Raw genomic sequence first — 20,240 nt, 5'->3', positions numbered from 1 at the left:
GGGAAGGACTTGGATATCACATTTCATGTTAGAGGTAGGATCTCAGGTTTGGTATTAGAGGCATTGAAATATCACATCTCATGCTATCAGAAGGGTCTCAGGATTGGAATGGGAAGGAGTTGGATATCACATCTCATGCTAAAGGGAGGGTCTCAGGTTTGGAAGGGGAAGGATTTGGAAATCACATCTCATGTTATAGGAAGGATCTCAGGTTTGGTATTAGAAGCATTGAGATATCACATCTCATGCTATCGGAAGTATCTCAGGTTTGGTATTAGAGGCATTGAGATATCACATCTCATGCTATCTTAAGGGTCTCAGGATTGGAATGGGAAGGAGTTGGATATCACATCTCATGTTATAGGAAGGATCTCAGGTTTGGTATTAGAAGCATTGAGACATCACATCTCATGCTATAGGAAGGGTCTCAGGATTGGAATGGGAAGGAGTTGGATATCACATCTCATGCTATAGGAAGGGTCTCAGATTTGGTATAAGCATTGAGATATCACATCTCATGCTATAGGAACGGTCTCAGGATTGGAATGGGAAGGAGTTGTATATGACATCTCAGGCCATAGGAAGGGTCTCAGGTTTGGTATAAGCATTGAGATATCACATCTCTGCTATCGGAAGGGTCTCAGGATTGGAATGGGAAGGAGTTGGATATCCCATCTCATGTTATAGGAAGGGTCTCAGGTTTGGTATTAGAAGCATTGAGACATCACATCTCATGTTATAGGAAGGGTCTCAGGATTGGAATGGGAAGAAGTTGGATATCACATCTCATGCTATAGGAAGGGTCTCAGGTTTGGTATAAGCATTGAGATATCACATCTCATGCTATAGGAAGGGTCTCAGGATTGGAATGGGAAGGAGTTGTATATGACATCTCATGCCATAGGAAGGGTCTCAGGTTTGGTAGAAGCATTGAGATATCACATCACATGCTATAGGAAGGGTCTCAGGATTGGAATGGGAAGGACTTTTGATATCACATCTCATGCTATAGGCAGGGTCTCAGGTTTGGAAAGGGAAGGAGATGGATATCACATTTCATGTTAGAGGTAGGATCTCAGGTTTGGTATTAGAGGCATTGAAATATCACATCTCATGCTATCAGAAGGGTCTCAGGATTGGAATGGGAAGGAGTTGGATATCACATCTCATGCTAAAGGGAGTGTCTCAGGTTTGGAAGTGGAAGGATTTGGAAATCACATCTCATGTTATAGGAAGGATCTCAGGTTTGGTACTAGAAGCATTGAGATATCACATCTCATGCTATCAGAAGGATCTCAGGTTTGGTATTAGAAGCATTGAGACATCACATCTCATGCTATAGGAAGGGTCTCAGGATTGGAATGGGAAGGAGTTGGATATCACATCTCATGCTATAGGAAGGGTCTCGGATTTGGTATAAGCATTGAGATATCACATCTCATGCTATAGGAAGGGTCTCAGGATTGGAATGGGAAGGAGTTGTATATGACAAATCAGGCCATAGGAAGGGTCTCAGGTTTGGTATAAGCATTGAGATATCACATCTCTGCTATCGGAAGGGTCTCAGGATTGGAATGGGAAGGAGTTGGATATCCCATCTCATGTTATAGGAAGGGTCTCAGGTTTGGTATTAGAAGCATTGAGATATCACATCTCATGCTATAGGAAGAGTCTCAAGATTGGAATGGGGAGGACTTGGATGTCACATCTCATGCTATAGGGAGGGTCTCAAGTTTGATATTAGAAGCATTGAGATAACAAATCTCATGATATCGGAAGGGTCTCAGGATTGGAATGGGAAGGAATTGGATATCACATCTCATGATAAAGGAAGGGTCTAAGGTTTGGAAGGGGAAGGATTTGGATATCACATCTCATGTTATAGGACGGGTCTCAGGTTTTGTATTAGAAGCATTGAGATATCAAGACTCATGGTATAGGAAGGGTCTCAGAATTGGAATGGGAAGGAGTTGGATATCACATCTCAAGCTATAGGTAGGGTCTCAGGATTGGAATGGGAAGGAGTTTGATATCACATCTCATGCCATAGTATGGGTCTCAGGTCTGGTAGAAGCATTGGGATATCACATCTCATGCTATCGGAAGGGTATCAGTATTGGATTTGGAAGGAATTGGATATCCCATCTCATGCTATAGGAAGGGTCTCAGGTTGGAATGGGAAGGAGTTGAATATCACATTTCATGTTATAGGAAGGGTCTCAGGATTGGATGGGAAGGACTTGGATATCATATCTCATGCTATAGGAAGGCTCTCAGGTTTGGAAGGGGAAGGAGTTGGATATCACATTTCATGTTAGAGGAAGAATCTCAGGTTTGGTATTAGAGGCCTTGAGATATCACATCTCATGCTATAGGAAGGGTCTCAGGATTGGAATGGGAAGGAGTTGGATATCACATCTCAAGCTATAGGAAGGGTCTCAGGTTTGGTATAAGCATTGAGATATCACATCTCATGCTATAGGAAGGGTCTCAGGATTGGAATGGGAAGGAGTTGGATATCACATCTCATGTTATAGGAAAGATCTCAGGTTTGGAAAGGGAAGGAGTTGGATATCACATTTCATGTTAGAGGAAGGATCTCAGGTTTGGTATTAGAGGCATTGAGACATCACATCTCAGGCTATAGGAAGGGTCTCAGGATTGGAATGGGAAGGAGTTGGATATCACATCTCATGCTAAAGGAAGGGTCTCAGGATTGGAATGGGAAGGAGTTGGATATCACATCTCATGCTATAGGAAGGGTCTCAGGTTTGGTATAAGCATTGAGATATCACATCTCGTGCTATAGGAAGGGTCTCAGGATTGGAATGGGAAGGAGTTGTATATGACATCTCATGCTATAGACAGGGTCTCAGGTTTGGAAAGGGAAGGAGATGGATATCACATTTCATGTTAGAGGTAGGATCTCAGGTTTGGAATTAGAGGCATTGAGATATCACATCTCATGCTATCAGAAGGGTCTCAGGATTGGAATGGGAAGGAGTTGGATATCACATCTCATGCTAAAGGGAGGGTCTCAGGTTTGGAAGGGGAAGGATTTGGAAATCACATCTCATGTTATAGGAAGGATCTCAGGTTTGGTATTAGAAGCATTGAGATATCACATCTCATGCTATCATAAGGGTCTCAGGATTGGAATCGGAAGGAGTTGGATATCACATCTCATGTTATAGGAAGGATCTCAGGTTTGGTATTAGAAGCATTGAGACATCACATCTCATGCTATAGGAAGGGTCTCAGGATTGGAATGGGAAGGAGTTGGATATCACATCTCATGCTATAGGAAGGGTCTCAGATTTGGTATAAGCATTGAGATATCACATCTCATGCTATAGGAAGGGTCTCAGGATTGGAATGGGAAGCAGTTGGATATCACATCTCAGGCCATAGGAAGGGTCTCAGGTTTGGTATAAGCATTGAGATATCACATCTCTGCTATCGGAAGGGTCTCAGGATTGGAATGGGAAGGAGTTGGATATCCCATCTCATGTTATAGGAAGAGTCTCAGGTTTGGTATTAGAAGCATTGAGATATCCCATCTCATGCTATAGGAAGGGTCTCAGGTTGGAATGGGAAGGAGTTGGATATCACATTTCATGTTATAGGAAGGGTCTCAGGATTGGAATTGGAAGGACTTGGCTATCATATCTCATGCTATAGGAAGGCTCTCAGGTTTGGAAGGGGAAGGAGTTGGATATCACATTTCATGTTAGAGGAACGATCTCAGGTTTGGTATTAGAGGCCTTGAGATATCACATCTCATGCTATAGGAAGGGTCTCAGGATTGGAATGGGAAGGAGTTGGATATCACATCTCATGTTATAGGAAAGATCTCAGGTTTGGTATTAGAAGCATTGAGACATCACATCTCATGTTATAGGAAGGGTCTCAGGATTGGAATGGGAAGAAGTTGGATATCACATCTCATGCTATAGGAAGGGTCTCAGGTTTGGTATAAGCATTGAGATATCACATCTCATGCTATAGGAAGGTTCTCAGGATTGGAATGGGAAGGAGTTGTATATGACATCTCATGCCATAGGAAGGGTCTCAGGTTTGGTATAAGCATTGAGATATCACATCACATGCTATAGGAAGGGTCTCAGGAATGTAATGGGAAGGACTTGGATATCACATTTCATGTTAGAGGTAGGATCTCAGGTTTGGTATTAGAGGCATTGAAATATCACATCTCATGCTATCAGAAGGGTCTCAGGATTGGAATGGGAAGGAGTTGGATATCACATCTCATGCTAAAGGGAGGGTCTCAGGTTTGGAAGGGGAAGGATTTGGAAATCACATCTCATGTTATAGGAAGGATCTCAGGTTTGGTATTAGAAGCATTGAGATATCACATCTCATGCTATCGGAAGTATCTCAGGTTTGGTATTAGAGGCATTGAGATATCACATCTCATGCTATCTTAAGGGTCTCAGGATTGGAATGGGAAGGAGTTGGATATCACATCTCATGTTATAGGAAGGATCTCAAGTTTGGTATTAGAAGCATTGAGACATCACATCTCATGCTATAGGAAGGGTCTCAGGATTGGAATGGGAAGGAGTTGGATATCACATCTCATGCTATAGGAAGGGTCTCAGATTTGGTATAAGCATTGAGATATCACATCTCATGCTATAGGAACGGTCTCAGGAATGGAATGGGAAGGAGTTGTATATGACATCTCAGGCCATAGGAAGGGTCTCAGGTTTGGTATAAGCATTGAGATATCACATCTCTGCTATCGGAAGGGTCTCAGGATTGGAATGGGAAGGAGTTGGATATCCCATCTCATGTTATAGGAAGGGTCTCAGGTTTGGTATTAGAAGCATTGAGACATCACATCTCATGTTATAGGAAGGGTCTCAGGATTGGAATGGGAAGAAGTTGGATATCACATCTCATGCTATAGGAAGGGTCTCAGGTTTGGTATAAGCATTGAGATATCACATCTCATGCTATAGGAAGGGTCTCAGGATTGGAATGGGAAGGAGTTGTATATGACATCTCATGCCATAGGAAGGGTCTCAGGTTTGGTAGAAGCATTGAGATATCACATCACATGCTATAGGAAGGGTCTCAGGATTGGAATGGGAAGGACTTTTGATATCACATCTCATGCTATAGGCAGGGTCTCAGGTTTGGAAAGGGAAGGAGATGGATATCACATTTCATGTTAGAGGTAGGATCTCAGGTTTGGTATTAGAGGCATTGAAATATCACATCTCATGCTATCAGAAGGGTCTCAGGATTGGAATGGGAAGGAGTTGGATATCACATCTCATGCTAAAGGGAGTGTCTCAGGTTTGGAAGTGGAAGGATTTGGAAATCACATCTCATGTTATAGGAAGGATCTCAGGTTTGGTACTAGAAGCATTGAGATATCACATCTCATGCTATCAGAAGGATCTCAGGTTTGGTATTAGAAGCATTGAGACATCACATCTCATGCTATAGGAAGGGTCTCAGGATTGGAATGGGAAGGAGTTGGATATCACATCTCATGCTATAGGAAGGGTCTCGGATTTGGTATAAGCATTGAGATATCACATCTCATGCTATAGGAAGGGTCTCAGGATTGGAATGGGAAGGAGTTGTATATGACAAATCAGGCCATAGGAAGGGTCTCAGGTTTGGTATAAGCATTGAGATATCACATCTCTGCTATCGGAAGGGTCTCAGGATTGGAATGGGAAGGAGTTGGATATCCCATCTCATGTTATAGGAAGGGTCTCAGGTTTGGTATTAGAAGCATTGAGATATCACATCTCATGCTATAGGAAGAGTCTCAGGATTGGAATGGGGAGGACTTGGATGTCACATCTCATGCTATAGGGAGGGTCTCAAGTTTGATATTAGAAGCATTGAGATAACAAATCTCATGATATCGGAAGGGTCTCAGGATTGGAATGGGAAGGAATTGGATATCACATCTCATGATAAAGGAAGGGTGTAAGGTTTGGAAGGGGAAGGATTTGGATATCACATCTCATGTTATAGGACGGGTCTCAGGTTTTGTATTAGAAGCATTGAGATATCAAGACTCATGGTATAGGAAGGGTCTCAGAATTGGAATGGGAAGGAGTTGGATATCACATCTCAAGCTATAGGTAGGGTCTCAGGATTGGAATGGGAAGGAGTTTGATATCACATCTCATGCCATAGTATGGGTCTCAGGTTTGGTAGAAGCATTGGGATATAACATCTCATGCTATCGGAAGGGTATCAGTATTGGATTTGGAAGGAATTGGATATCCCATCTCATGCTATAGGAAGGGTCTCAGGTTGGAATGGGAAGGAGTTGGATATCACATTTCATGTTATAGGAAGGGTCTCAGGATTGGATGGGAAGGACTTGGATATCATATCTCATGCTATAGGAAGGCTCTCAGGTTTGGAAGGGGAAGGAGTTGGATATCACATTTCATGTTAGAGGAAGAATCTCAGGTTTGGTATTAGAGGCCTTGAGATATCACATCTCATGCTATAGGAAGGGTCTCAGGATTGGAATGGGAAGGAGTTGGATATCACATCTCATGTTATAGGAAAGATCTCAGGTTTGGTATTAGAAGCATTGAGACATCACATCTCATGTTATAGGAAGGGTCTCAGGAGTGGAATGGGAAGAAGTTGGATATCACATCTCATGCTATAGGAAGGGTCTCAGGTTTGGAAGGGGAAGGAGTTGGATATCCAATCTCATGTTATAGGACTGGTCTCGGGTTTGGTATTAGAAGCATTGAGATATCACATCGCATGCTATAGGAATGGTCTCAGGATTGGAATGGGAAGGAGTTGGATATTACATTCTTGCTATAGGAAGGGTCTCATGTTTGGAATGGGAAGGAGTTGGATATCACATATGCTATAGGAAGGGTCTCAGGTTTGGACCGGGAAGGAGTTGGATATCACATCTCATGTTATAGGAAGGGTCTCAGGTTTGGTATAAGCATTGAGATATCACATCTCTGCTATCGGAAGTGTCTCAGGATTGGAATAGGAAGGAGTTGGATATCCCATCTCATGTTATAGGATGGGTCTCAGGTTTGTTATTAGAATCATTGAGATATCATATTGCATGCTGTAGGAAGGGTCTAAGGATTGGAATGGGAAGGACTTGGATATCACATCTCATGCTATAGGTAGGCTCTCAGGTTTGGAAAGGGAAGGAGTTGGATATCACATTTCATGTTAGAGGAAGGATCTCAGGTTTGGTATTAGAGGCATTGAGATATCACATCTCATGCTATAGGAAGGGTCTCAGGATTGGAATGGAAGGAGTTGGATATCACATCTCATGCTATAGGAAGGGTCTTAGGTTTGGTATAAGCATCGAGATATCACATCTCATGCTATAGGAAGGGTCTCGGGATTAGAATGGGAAGGAGTTGGATATCACATCTCATGTTATAGGAAGGATCTCAGGTTTGGTATTAGAAGCATTGAGACATCACATCTCATGCTATAGGAAGGGTCTCAGGATTGGAATGGGAAGGAGTTGGATATCACATCTCATGCTATAGGAAGGGTCTCAAGTTTGATATTAGAAGCATTGAGATATCACATCTCATGCTATAGGAAGGGTCTCAGGATTGGAATGGGAAGGAGTTGGATATCACATCTCAAGCTTTAGGAAGGGTCTCAGGTTTGGTATAAGCATTGAGATAGCACATCTCATGCTATAGGAAGGGTCTCAGGATTGGAATGGGAAGGAGTTGGATATTACATCTCATGTTATAGGAAAGATCTCAGGTTTGGTATTAGAAGCATTGAGACATCACATCTCATGTTATAGGAAGGGTCTCAGGATTGGAATGGGAAGAAGTTGGATATCACATCTCATGCTATAGGAAGGGTCTCAGGTTTGGAAGGGGAAGGAGTTGGATATCCAATCTCATGTTATAGGACTGGTCTCAGGTTTGGTATTAGAAGCATTGAGATATCACATCGCATGCTGTAGGAAGGTTCTCAGGTTTGGTATTAGAAGCATTGAGACATCACATCTCATGCTATAGGAAGGGTCTCAGGATTGGAATGGGAAGGAGTTGGATATCACATCTCATGTTATAGGAAGGATCTCAGGTTTGGTATTAGAAGCATTGAGACATCACATCTCATGCTATAGGAAGGGTCTCAGGATTGGAATGGGAAGGAGTTGGATATCACATCTCATGCTATAGGAAGGGTCTCAGATTTGGTATAAGCATTGAGATATCACATCTCATGCTATAGGAAGGGTCTCAGGATTGGATTGGGAAGGAGTTGTATATGACATCTCAGGCCATAGGAAGGGTCTCAGGATTGGTATAAGCATTGAGATATCACATCTCTGCTATCGGAAGGGTCTCAGGATTGGAATGGGAAGGAGTTGGATATCCCATCTCATGATAAAGGAAGGGTCTAAGGTTTGGAAGGGGAAAGATTTGGATATCACATCTCATGTTATAGGCGGGTCTCAATTTTGATATTAGAAGCATTGAGATAACAAATCTCATGATATCGGAAGGGTCTCAGGATTGGAATGGGAAGGAGTTGGATATCACATCTCATGATAAAGGAAGGGTCTCAGGTTTGGTATTAGAAGCATTGAGATATCAAGTCTCATGGTATAGGAAGGGTCTCAGAATTGGAATGGGAAGGATTTCGGATATCACATCTCAAGCTATAGGAAGAGTCTCAGGATTGGAATGGGAAGGAGTTTGATATCACATCTCATGTTATAGGACGGGTCTCAGGTTTGGTATTAGAAGCATTGAGATATCAAGTCTCATGGTATAGGAAGGGTCTCAGAATTGGAATGGGAAGGATTTCGGATATCACATCTCAAGCTATAGGAAGAGTCTCAGGATTGCAATGGGAAGGAGTTTGATATCACATCTCATGCCATAGTATGGTTCTCAGGTTTGGTAGAAGCATTGGGATATCACATCTCATGCTATTGGAAGGGTATCAGTATTGGATTTGGAAGGAGTTGGATATCCCATCTCATGCTATGGGAAGGGTCTCAGGTTGGAATGGGAAGGAGTTGGATATCACATTTCATGTTATAGGAAGGGTCTCAGGATTGGAATGGGAAGGAGTTGGATATCACATCTCAAGCTTTAGGAAGGGTCTCAGGTTTGGTATAAGCATTGAGATAGCACATCTCATGCTATAGGAAGGGTCTCAGGATTGGAATGGGAAGGAGTTGGATATCACATCTCATGTTATAGGAAAGATCTCAGGTTTGGTATTAGAAGCATTGAGACATCACATCTCATGTTATAGGAAGGGTCTCAGGATTGGAATGGGAAGAAGTTGGATATCACATCTCATGCTATAGGAAGGGTCTCAGGTTTGGAAGGGGAAGGAGTTGGATATCCAATCTCATGTTATAGGACTGGTCTCAGGTTTGGTATTAGAAGCATTGAGATATCACATCGCATGCTGTAGGAAGGTTCTCAGGTTTGGAATGGGGAGGAATTGGATATCACATCTCATGTCATAGGAAGGATCTCAGGTTTGGTATTAGAAGCATTGAGATATCACATCTCATGCTATAGGAATGGTCTCAGGATTGGAATGGGAAGGAGTTGGATATTACATTCTTGCTATAGGAAGAGTCTCATGTTTGGAATGGGAAGGAGTTGGATATCACATATGCTATAGGAAGGGTCTCAGGTTTGAAACGGGAAGGAGTTGGATATCACATCTCATGTTATAGGAAGGGTCTCAGGTTTGAAATGGGAAGGAGTTGGATATCACATCTCATGTTATAGGACGGGTCTCAGGTTTGTTATTAGAATCATTGAGATATCATATTGCATGCTGTAGGAAGGGTCTAAGGATTGGAATGGGAAGGACTTGGATATCACATCTCATGCTATAGGTAGGCTCTCAGGTTTGGAAAGGGAAGGAGTTCGATATCACATTTCATGTTAGAGGAAGGATCTCAGGTTTGGTATTAGAGGCATTGAGATATCACATATCATGCTATAGGAAGGGTCTCAGGATTGGAATGGGAAGGAGTTGGATATCACATCTCAAGCTTTAGGAAGGGTCTCAGGTTTGGTATAAGCATTGAGATAGCACATCTCATGCTATAGGAAGGGTCTCAGGATTGGAATGGGAAGGAGTTGGATATTACATCTCATGTTATAGGAAAGATCTCAGGTTTGGTATTAGAAGCATTGAGACATCACATCTCATGTTATAGGAAGGGTCTCAGGATTGGAATGGGAAGAAGTTGGATATCACATCTCATGCTATAGGAAGGGTCTCAGGTTTGGGAGGGGAAGGATTTGGATATCCAATCTCATGTTATAGGACTGGTCTCAGGTTTGGTATTAGAAGCATTGAGATATCACATCGCATGCTGTACGAAGGTTCTCAGGTTTGGTATTAGAAGCATTGAGACATCACATCTCATGCTATAGGAAGGGTCTCAGGATTGGAATGGGAAGGAGTTGGATATCACATCTCATGTTATAGGAAGGATCTCAGGTTTGGTATTAGAAGCATTGAGACATCACATCTCATGCTATAGGAAGGGCCTTAGGATTGGAATGGGAAGGAGTTGGATATCACATCTCATGCTATAGGAAGGGTCTCAGATTTGGTATACGCATCGAGATATCACATCTCTGCTATTGGAAGGGTCTCAGGATTGGAATGGGAAGGAGTTGGATATCCCATCTCATGTTATAGGAAGAGTCTCAGGTTTGGTATTAGAAGCATTGAGATATCACATCTCATGCTATAGGAAGTGTCTCAGGATTGGAATGGGAAGGACTTGGGTATCACATCTCATGCTATAGGGAGGGTCTCAAGTTTGATATTAGAAGCATTGAGATATCACATCTCATGCTATAGGAATGGTCTCAGGATTGGAATGGGAAGGAGTTGGATATCACATCTCATTCTATAGGAAGGGTCTCAGGTTTGGTATAAGCAGTGAGATATCACATCTCATGCTATAGGAAGTGTCTCAGGATTGGAATGGGAAGGAGTTGGATATCACATCTCATGTTATAGGAAGGATCTCAGGTTTGGTATAAGCATTGAGATATCACATCTCTGCTATCGGAAGGGTCTCAGGATTGGAATGGGAAGGAGTTGGATATTCCCATCTCATGATATAGGAAGGGTCCCAGGATGGAATGGGAAGGAGTAGGATATCACATTTCATGTTATAGGAAGGGTCTCAGGATTGGAATGGGAAGGATTTGGATATCATATCTCATGCTATAGGAAGGCTCTCAGGTTTGGAAGGGGAAAGAGTTGGATATCACATTTCATGTTAGAGGAAGGATCTCAGGTTTGGTATTAGAGGCCTTGAGATATCACATCTCATGCTATAGGAAGGGTCTCAGGATTGGAATGGGAAGGAGTTGGATATCACATCTCATGTTATAGGAAAGATCTCAGGTTTGGTATTAGAAGCATTGAGACATCACATCTCATGTTATAGGAAGGGTCTCAGGATTGGAATGGGAAGAAGTTGGATATCACATCTCATGCTATAGGAAGGGTCTCAGGTTTGGTATAAGCATTGAGATATCACATCTCATGCTATAGGAAGGGTCTCAGGATTGGAATGGGAAGGAGTTGTATATGACATCTCATGCCATAGGAAGGGTCTCAGGTTTGGTATAAGCATTGAGATATCACATCACATGCTATAGGAAGGGTCTCAGGATTGGAATGGGAAGGACTTGGATATCACATCTCATGCTATAGGCAGGGTCTCAGGTTTGGAAAGGGAAGGAGATGGATATCACATTTCATGTTAGAGGTAGGATCTCAGGTTTGGAATTAGAGGCATTGAGATATCACATCTCATGCTATCAGAAGGGTCTCAGGATTGGAATGGGAAGGAGTTGGATATCACATCTCATGCTAAAGGGAGGGTCTCAGGTTTGGAAGGGGGAGGATTTGGAAATCACATCTCATGTTATAGGAAGGATCTCAGGTTTGATATTAGAAGCATTGAGATATCACATCTCATGCTATCGGAAGTATCTCAGGTTTGGTATTAGAGGCATTGAGATATCACATCTCATGCTATCATAAGGGTCTCAGGATTGGAATGGGAAGGAGTTGGATATCACATCTCATGTTATAGGAAGGATCTCAGGTTTGGTATTAGAAGCATTGAGACATCACATCTCATGCTATAGGAAGGGTCTCAGGATTGGAATGGGAAGGAGTTGGATATCACATCTCATGCTATAGGAAGGGTCTCAGATTTGGTATAAGCATTGAGATATCACATCTCATGCTATAGGAAGGGTCTCAGGATTGGAATGGGAAGGAGTTGTATATGACATCTCAGGCCATAGGAAGGGTTTCAGGTTTGGTATAAGCATTGAGATATCACATCTCTGCTATCGGAAGGGTCTCAGGATTGGAATGGGAATGAGTTGGATATCCCATCTCATGTTATAGGAAGAGTCTCAGGTTTGGTATTAGAAGCATTGAGATATCCCATCTCATGCTATAGGAAGGGTCTCAGGTTGGAATGGGAAGGAGTTGGATATCACATTTCATGTTATAGGAAGGGTCTCAGGATTGGAATTGGAAGGACTTGGCTATCATATCTCATGCTATAGGAAGGCTCTCAGGTTTGGAAGGGGAAAGAGTTGGATATCACATTTCATGTTAGAGGAAGGATCTCAGGTTTGGTATTAGAGGCCTTGAGATATCAAATCTCATGCTATAGGAAGGGTCTCAGGATTGGAATGGGAAGGAGTTGGATATCACATCTCATGCTATAGGAAGGGTCTCAGATTTGGTATAAGCATTGAGATATCACATCTCATGCTATAGGAAGTGTCTCAGGATTGGAATGGGAAGGAGTTGGATATCACATCTCATGTTATAGGAAGGATCTCAGGTTTGGTATAAGCATTGAGATATCACATCTCTGCTATCGAAAGGGTCTCAGGATTGGAATGGGAAGGAGTTGGATATTCCCATCTCATGTTATAGGAAGGGTCTCAGGTTTGGTATTAGAAGCATTGAGATATCCCATCTCATGATATAGGAAGGGTCCCAGGATGGAATGGGAAGGAGTAGGATATCACATTTCATGTTATAGGAAGGGTCTCAGGATTGGAATGGGAAGGATTTGGATATCATATCTCATGCTATAGGAAGGCTCTCAGGTTTGGAAGGGGAAAGAGTTGGATATCACATTTCATGTTAGAGGAAGGATCTCAGGTTTGGTATTAGAGGCCTTGAGATATCACATCTCATGCTATAGGAAGGGTCTCAGGATTGGAATGGGAAGGAGTTGGATATCACATCTCATGTTATAGGAAAGATCTCAGGTTTGGTATTAGAAGCATTGAGACATCACATCTCATGTTATAGGAAGGGTCTCAGGATTGGAATGGGAAGAAGTTGGATATCACATCTCATGCTATAGGAAGGGTCTCAGGTTTGGTATAAGCATTGAGATATCACATCTCATGCTATAGGAAGGGTCTCAGGATTGGAATGGGAAGGAGTTGTATATGACATCTCATGCCATAGGAAGGGTCTCAGGTTTGGTATAAGCATTGAGATATCACATCACATGCTATAGGAAGGGTCTCAGGATTGGAATGGGAAGGACTTGGATATCACATCTCATGCTATAGGCAGGGTCTCAGGTTTGGAAAGGGAAGGAGATGGATATCACATTTCATGTTAGAGGTAGGATCTCAGGTTTGGAATTAGAGGCATTGAGATATCACATCTCATGCTATCAGAAGGGTCTCAGGATTGGAATGGGAAGGAGTTGGATATCACATCTCATGCTAAAGGGAGGGTCTCAGGTTTGGAAGGGGGAGGATTTGGAAATCACATCTCATGTTATAGGAAGGATCTCAGGTTTGGTATTAGAAGCATTGAGATATCACATCTCATGCTATCGGAAGTATCTCAGGTTTGGTATTAGAGGCATTGAGATATCACATCTCATGCTATCATAAGGGTCTCAGGATTGGAATGGGAAGGAGTTGGATATCACATCTCATGTTATAGGAAGGATCTCAGGTTTGGTCTTAGAAGCATTGAGACATCACATCTCATGCTATAGGAAGGGTCTCAGGATTGGAATGGGAAGGAGTTGGATATCACATCTCATGCTATAGGAAGGGTCTCAGATTTGGTATAAGCATTGAGATATCACATCTCATGCTATAGGAAGGGTCTCAGGATTGGAATGGGAAGGAGTTGTACATGACATCTCAGGCCATAGGAAGGGTCTCAGGTTTGGTATAAGCATTGAGATATCACATCTCTGCTATCGGAAGGGTCTCAGGATTGGAATGGGAATGAGTTGGATATCCCATCTCATGTTATAGGAAGAGTCTCAGGTTTGGTATTAGAAGCATTGAGATATCCTATCTCATGCTATAGGAAGGGTCTCAGGTTGGAATGGGAAGGAGTTGGATATCACATTTCATGTTATAGGAAGGGTCTCAGGATTGGAATTGGAAGGACTTGGCTATCATATCTCATGCTATAGGAAGGCTCTCAGGTTTGGAAGGGGAAGGAGTTGGATATCACATTTCATGTTAGAGGAACGATCTCAGGTTTGGTATTAGAGGCCTTGAGATATCACATCTCATGCTATAGGAAGGGTCTCAGGATTGGAATGGGAAGGAGTTGGATATCACATCTCAAGCTAAAGGGACGGTCTCAGGTTTGGTATAAGCATTGTGATATCACATCTCATGCTATAGGAAGGGTCTCAGGATTGGAATGGGAAGGAGTTGGATATCACATCTCATGTTATAGGAAAGATCTCAGGTTTGGTATTAGAAGCATTGCGACATCACATCTCATGTTATAGGAAGGGTCTCAGGATTGGAATGGGAAGAAGTTGGATATCACATCTCATGCTATAAGAAGGGTCTCAGGTTTGGTATAAGCATTGAGATATCACATCTCATGCTATAGGAAGGGTCTCAGGTTTGGAATGGGAAGGAGTTGTATATGACATCTCATGCCATAGGAAGGGTCTCAGGTTTGGTATAAGCATTGAGATATCACATCACATGCTATAGGAAGGGTCTCAGGATTGGAATGGAAAGGACTTGGATATCACATCTCATGCTATAGGGAGGGTCTCAGGTTTGGAAAGGGAAGGAGATGGATATCACATTTCATGTTCGAGGTAGGATCTCAGGTTTGGTATTAGAGGCATTGAAATATCACATCTCATGCTATCAGAAGGGTCTCAGGATTGGAATGGGAAGGAGTTGGATATCACATCTCATGCTAAAGGGAGGGTCTCAGGTTTGGAAGGGGAAGGATTTGGAAATCACATCTCATGTTATAGGAAGGATCTCAGGTTTGGTATTAGAAGCATTGAGATATCACATCTCATGCTATCGTAAGTATCTCAGGTTTGGTATTAGAGGTATTGAGATATCACATCTCATGCTATCATAAGGGTCTCAGGATTGGAATGGGAAGGAGTTGGATATCACATCTCATGTTATAGGAAGGCTCTCTGGTTTGCAAGGGGAAGGAGTTGGATATCACATTTCATGTTAGAGGAACGATCTCAGGTTTGGTATTAGAGGCCTTGAGATATCACATCTCATGCTATAGGAAGGGTCTCAGGATTGGAATGGGAAGGAGTTGGATATCACATCTCAAGCTATAGGAACGGTCTCAGGTTTGGTATAAGCATTGTGATATCACATCTCATGCTATAGGAAGGGTCTCAGGATTGGAATGGGAAGGAGTTGGATATCACATCTCATGTTATAGGAAAGATCTCAGGTTTGGTATTAGAAGCATTGCGACATCACATCTCATGTTATAGGAAGGGTCTCAGGATTGGAATGGGAAGAAGTTGGATATCACATCTCATGCTATAGGAAGGGTCTCAGGTTTGGTATAAGCATTGAGATATCACATCTCATGCTATAGGAAGGGTCTCAGGATTGGAATGGGAAGGAGTTGTATATGACATCTCATGCCATAGGAAGGGTCTCAGGTTTGGTATAAGCATTGAGATATCACATCACATGCTATAGGAAGGGTCTCAGGATTGGAATGGAAAGGACTTGGATATCAAATCTCATGCTATAGGCAGGGTCCCAGGTTTGGAAAGGGAAGGAGATGGATATCACATTTCATGTTAGAGGTAGGATCTCAGGTTTGGTATTAGAGGCATTGAAATATCACATCTCATGCTATCAGATGGGTCTCAGGATTGGAATGGGAAGGAGTTGGATATCACATCTCATGCTAAAGGGAGGGTCTCAGGTTTGGAAGGGGAAGGATTTGGAAATCACATCTCATGTTATAGGAAGGATCTCAGGTTTGGTATTAGAAGCATTGAGATATCACATCTCATGCTATCGGAAGTATCTCAGGTTTGGTATTAGAGGCATTGAGATATCACATCTCATGCTATCATAAGGGTCTCAGGATTGGAATGGGAAGGAGTTGGATATCACATCTCATGTTATAGGAAGGATCTCAGGTTTGGTATTAGAAGCATTGAGACATCACATCTCATGCTATAGGAAGGGTCTCAGGATTGGAATGGGAAGGAGTTGGATATCACATCTCATGCTATAGGAAGGGTCTCAGATTTGGTATAAGCATTGAGATATCACATCTCATGCTATAGGAAGGGTCTCAGGATTGGAATGGGAAGGAGTTGTATATGACATCTCAGGCCATAGGAAGGGTCTCAGGTTTGGTAAAAGCATTGAGATTTCACATCTCTGCTATCGGAAGGGTCTCAGGATTGGAATGGGAAGGAGTTGGATATCCCATCTCATGTTATAGGAAGGGTCTCAGGTTTGGTATTAGAAGCATTGAGACATCACATCTCATGTTATAGGAAGGGTCTCAGGATTGGAATGGGAAGAAGTTGGATATCACATCTCATGCTATAGGAAGGGCCTCAGGTTTGGTATAAGCATTGAGATATCACATCTCATGCTATAGGAAGGGTCTCAGGATTGGAATGGGAAGGAGTTGTATATGACATCTCATGTCATAGGAAGGGTCTCAGGTTTGGACTAAGCATTGAGATATCACATCACATGCTATAGGAAGGGTCTCAGGATTGGAATGGGAAGGACTTGGATATCACATCTCATGCTATAGGCAGGGTCTCAGGTTTGGAAAGGGAAGGAGATGGATATCACATTTCATGTTAGAGGTAGGATCTCAGGTTTGGTATTAGAGGCATTGAAATATCACATCTCATGCTATCAGAAGGGTCTCAGGATTGGAATGGGAAGGAGTTGGATATCACATCTCATGCTAAAGGTAGGGTCTCAGGTTTGGAAGTGGAAGGATTTGGAAATCACATCTCATGTTATAGGAAGGATCTCAGGTTTGGTATTAGAAGCATTGAGATATCACATCTCATGCTATCAGAAGTATCTCAGGTTTGGTATTAGAGGCATTGAGATATCACATCTCATGCTATCATAAGGGTCTCAGGATTGGAATGGGAAGGAGTTGGATATCACATCTCATGTTATAGGAAGGATCTCAGGTTTGGTATTAGAAGAATTGAGACATCACATCTCATGCTATAGGAAGGGTCTCAGGATTGGAATGGGAAGAAGTTGGATATCACATCTCATGCTATAGGAAGGGTCTCAGATTTGGTATAAGCATTGAGATATCACATCTAATGCTATAGGAAGGGTCTCAGGATTGGAATGGGAAGGAGTTGCATATGACATCTCAGGCCATAGGAAGGCTCTCAGGTTTGGTATAAGCATTGAGATATCACATCTCTGCTATCGGAAGGGTCTCAGGATTGGAATGGGAAGGAGTTGGATATCCCAAATCATGTTATAGGAAGGGTCTCAGGTTTGGTATTAGAAGCATTGAGATATCACATCTCATGCTATAGGAAGGGTCTCAGGATTGGAATGGGGAGGACTTGGATGTCACATCTCATGTTATAGGAAGGCTCTCAGGTTTGGAAGGGGAAGGAGTTGGATATCACATTTCATGTTAGAGGAACGATCTCAGGTTTGGTATTAGAGGCCTTGAGATATCACATCTCATGCTATAGGAAGGGTCTCAGGATTGGAATGGGAAGGAGTTGGATATCACATCTCAAGCTATAGGAACGGTCTCAGGTTTGGTATAAGCATTGTGATATCACATCTCATGCTATAGGAAGGGTCTCAGGATTGGAATGGGAAGGAGTTGGATATCACATCTCATGTTATAGGAAAGATCTCAGGTTTGGTATTAGAAGCATTGCGACATCACATCTCATGTTATAGGAAGGGTCTCAGGATTGGAATGGGAAGAAGTTGGATATCACATCTCATGCTATAGGAAGGGTCTCAGGTTTGGTATAAGCATTGAGATATCACATCTCATGCTATAGGAAGGGTCTCAGGATTGGAATGGGAAGGAGTTGTATATGACATCTCATGCCATAGGAAGGGTCTCAGGTTTGGTATAAGCATTGAGATATCACATCACATGCTATAGGAAGGGTCTCAGGATTGGAATGGAAAGGACTTGGATATCACATCTCATGCTATAGGCAGGGTCTCAGGTTTGGAAAGGGAAGGAGATGGATATCACATTTCATGTTAGAGGTAGGATCTCAGGTTTGGTATTAGAGGCATTGAAATATCACATCTCATGCTATCAGATGGGTCTCAGGATTGGAATGGGAAGGAGTTGGATATCACATCTCATGCTAAAGGGAGGGTCTCAGGTTTGGAAGGGGAAGGATTTGGAAATCACATCTCATGTTATAGGAAGGATCTCAGGTTTGGTATTAGAAGCATTGAGATATCACATCTCATGCTATCGGAAGTATCTCAGGTTTGGTATTAGAGGCATTGAGATATCACATCTCATGCTATCATAAGGGTCTCAGGATTGGAATGGGAAGGAGTTGGATATCACATCTCATGTTATAGGAAGGATCTCAGGTTTGGTATTAGAAGCATTGAGACATCACATCTCATGCTATAGGAAGGGTCTCAGGATTGGAATGGGAAGGAGTTGGATATCACATCTCATGCTATAGGAAGGGTCTCATATTTGGTATAAGCATTGAGATATCACATCACATGCTATAGGAAGGGTCTCAGGATTGGAATGGGAAGGACTTGGATATCACATCTCATGCTATAGGCAGGGTCTCAGGTTTGGAAAGGGAAGGAGATGGATATCACATTTCATGTTAGAGGTAGGATCTCAGGTTTGGTATTAGAGGCATTGAAATATCACATCTCATGCTATCAGAAGGGTCTCAGGATTGGAATGGGAAGGAGTTGGATATCACATCTCATGCTAAAGGGAGGGTCTCAGGTTTGGAAGTGGAAGGATTTGGAAATCACATCTCATGTTATAGGAAGGATCTCAGGTTTGGTAATAGAAGCATTGAGATATCACATCTCATGCTATCATAAGGGTCTCAGGATTGGAATGGGAAGGAGTTGGATATCACATCTCATGTTATAGGAAGGATCTCAGGTTTGGTATTAGAAGAATTGAGACATCACATCTCATGCTATAGGAAGGGTCTCAGGATTGGAATGGGAAGAAGTTGGATATCACATCTCATGCTATAGGAAGGGTCTCAGATTTGGTATAAGCATTGAGATATCACATCTAATGCTATAGGAAGGGTCTCGGGATTGGAATGGGAAGGAGTTGCATATGACATCTCAGGCCATAGGAAGGGTCTCAGGTTTGGTATAAGCATTGAGATATCACATCTCTGCTATCGGAAGGGTCTCAGGATTGGAATGGGAAGGAGTTGGATATCCCAAATCATGTTATAGGAAGGGTCTCAGGTTTGGTATTAGAAGCATTGAGATATCACATCTCATGCTATAGGAAGGGTCTCAGGATTGGAATGGGGAGGACTTGGATGTCACATCTCATGTTATAGGAAGGCTCTCAGGTTTGGAAGGGGAAGGAGTTGGATATCACATTTCATGTTAGAGGAACGATCTCAGGTTTGGTATTAGAGGCCTTGAGATATCACATCTCATGCTATAGGAAGGGTCTCAGGATTGGAATGGGAAGGAGTTGGATATCACATCTCAAGCTATAGGAACGGTCTCAGGTTTGGTATAAGCATTGTGATATCACATCTCATGCTATAGGAAGGGTCTCAGGATTGGAATGGGAAGGAGTTGGATATCACATCTCATGTTATAGGAAAGATCTCAGGTTTGGTATTAGAAGCATTGCGACATCACATCTCATGTTATAGGAAGGGTCTC

This window comes from Ambystoma mexicanum, unplaced genomic scaffold (assembly GCF_040938575.1).
Source record: "Ambystoma mexicanum isolate Mex_15411 unplaced genomic scaffold, UKY_AmexF1_1 Mex_scaf4, whole genome shotgun sequence".
Classification (NCBI taxonomy): domain Eukaryota; kingdom Metazoa; phylum Chordata; class Amphibia; order Caudata; family Ambystomatidae; genus Ambystoma; species Ambystoma mexicanum.
This window is presented reverse-complemented; position numbering follows the sequence as displayed.